The sequence below is a fragment of the Coregonus clupeaformis genome, chromosome 7 (genome assembly GCF_020615455.1).
Source record: "Coregonus clupeaformis isolate EN_2021a chromosome 7, ASM2061545v1, whole genome shotgun sequence".
Taxonomy (NCBI): Eukaryota; Metazoa; Chordata; class Actinopteri; order Salmoniformes; family Salmonidae; genus Coregonus; species Coregonus clupeaformis.
In genome coordinates this window covers 12972918-12975852 of record NC_059198.1, presented here as the reverse complement: position 1 = coordinate 12975852, position 2935 = coordinate 12972918, and positions in this window count along the sequence as shown.

Here is a 2935-nt window from a genome sequence, read left to right as displayed (position 1 = left end):
ACTGCATGGTGAAATTGGTAGCCATTATGCTCCCCATAGCAGTGCCTTTTGTTTGGATGAAAAATGTGCATTTGAATCAGTGAATGGGCATGGCCTACTAAACAGCCTAAACAGATGGAGACATAATTACTGTAAAGTCATTAGAGCTGAATTGGAATTGTGATTAATACTCTGTTACTCTCTGATCTCCATTTGGATGTATGGTTCTGTATCTTCATGCAGATGTCACATGGTAGATAAGTGACAGGTTCTAGGTCTGGGATTGAGCAGGAAGCGTGAAGCAGAGGCAGAACACAAAGTACCCTTTTCAACATTTACTTTGTAAGGCATGATTTTCAATCAGTCTCAACACAAAACAGTGTGGTTTAATTCAAAATCACATTATATTTTAATCAGCCAATGAGATCACTCGTTAAATTAAACATGTAAACAAGTCACACCTGTGACACAGACAATACAACACATGAAGTATCTAATTTATGAAGAACGACTGATAACAAATTGCAAAATGTATCCAAGGTAATGAAGACCAAGACTAGGTACCAAATATGTCCAAGAGCAGGAGGACGACGCGTTCATTTCAAAAGGATACAACGATCCTCTAAATGCACCACATTGCAATCTGTCTATCAGAACTGTGACTATCATCTAGCCGTCAGCTGCACATCTGCATTCATTCCTCTAGCACGTCCTTAACCGTAGCAACACACAAGGGCAGCAGGGGGAGGATATGTGACATGTCTTAACACGAGGAGCCAAACTCCTCTGCATGTCTCTTCCTACGCAGATAACGCTCGTTCTTCTGAAGGCCGCCAGTGCTTTGAAGTAGGTATGGAGACTATGGGGCTAAGTATAGAAGCAACCAACAAAAACCTAGAACATTGCATGGTTATCAATTGCCTTTAAAAGCCCAGTGAGGTCAAAAATGTGATTTTCCTGTGTTTTATATACACTCAGTTTATGAGGTACACCCATCTAGAACCGTGTTGGATCCCCCTTTGCCTCCAGAACAGCCTTAATTCTTCAGGGAATGGAAACGTTGCTGAATTGGTATCAAGGGACCTAACGTGTCCCAGGAAAACATTCCCCACACCATTACACCACCAGCCTGTACCGTTGATACCAGGCAGGCTGGGGCCATGGATTCATGCTGCTTATGTCAAATGCTGACTTGCTATCAGCATGACGCAACAGGAACCAGGATTCGTCGGACCAGGTGATGTTTTTCCACTCCTCAATTGTCCAGTGTTGGTGATTGCGTGCCCACTGGAGCCACTTCTTCTTGCTTTTAGCTGATAGGAGTGGAACCCGGTGTGGTCGTCTGCTGCAATAGCCCATCCATGACAAGCACCGACAAGTTGTGCGTTCCGAGATGTCGTTCTGCACACCACTGTTGTATTGCGCCGTTATTTGCCTGTTTGTGGCCCACCTGATAGCTTGCACGATTCTTGCCATTCTCCTTCAACCTCTCATCAACAAGCTGTTTTCGCCCACAGGACTGCTGATGACTGGATGTTTTTTGTTTGTCGCACCATTCTCGGTAAACCCTAGTGTCTAATTGTGCATGAAAAGCCCCGGAGGCCGGCCGTTTCTGAGATACTGGAACCGGCACGCCTGGCACCGACGATCATATCACGCGCAAAGTCCTTTTGCCCATTTTAACATTCAATTGAACAGCAACTGAATGCCTCAATACCTGTCTGTCTGCTTTATATAGCAAGCCACGTGACTGTCTGTAGGAGCGGCTATTTTTATGAAAGGGGCCACTGAGGCATTCGTGGAAGATCTGCGTTAAAATGTAAAGGTCATTTCTGATTGAACCGACATATGCAAGGTTTACCGTGAATGCACGAACCCAGGAACATTGCCTTTAAATTTCAATCGAGCTTGAGGTTGGAATAATACTGTGAAATTGTGAAAATGATGATAATGCCCTTTTAGTGTAAGAACTGTTTGAATAGACCGCCTGAAATTTCAGCCTGTTTTGGTGGGATGGCGTTTTGGCCTGCCTGGCATCATCACCAGGTGGTATGAGTTAATAGACCAATAACAAAGAGAGTTTCAAACCTCTCTGCCAATAACAGATCGTTTTCAGGTTACATATCCCTTCCATTAGGCTCGTCCAATTAAGCCCCTCACTCAGACCACTCTCAGACAGTACTAGCAAAATTCTTGCTTAAGAAATTGCTCTTTTGTAAGGGTAAGGTACTTAATTGTTACCCAGAAATGATTCGATATTGAGATTAAAACAGCTGCTTTGGGCCTTTAAATCATGCTAAATACAGTATTAGATTAGTGTTTCCTAAGCCTTGGTACAGGTACTAACAGGGGGTATGTAAGCTTTCTCCAGGGGGTACTTAGAGAGTGAGGTTGGTGTCTAATCCACTAATTCACTAATTCAATTCCCTTTCCCATGAAATGCAGTTCCATTCTGTAATTCACAATATATGGCATTTGCTTCAACTAACACCTAATTTCTCTTATTTTTCAATCTATCACCAGTGACTGTCCCACGTTAGGGGACATGAAGAAAATAAGATTATAGGACGCCAATTACGTGTATTTCGGGATGATCAGAACACTTCAAGGGAACAGCATTGTACCTCTGATAGGTGGGACTGTATTTCATTATCTGTAGCATCTGTCATTTGACATTTTATGATTCTAATCATCATTACTGATGTCACTCTTATTGAAAACCGCTCCAGGTTAAAAGAGCTCACCTAAGGAGTAATCAGCTCTCATCAATGTGGGAGGCAGATGGGCTGATGGAGAGAGGAAAGCAGAGCGAGGAGGGACACCTGCAGCGCTCCACTCTGTGGGATCCATACCAACGGGAAACGCATTTCAGCAAGCAGAACGATAGATAAAAAATATATTGGTTGGATAAATGTTGATTTCGGAAAATTGTATCTTCAATCATTTTTGGCTTATT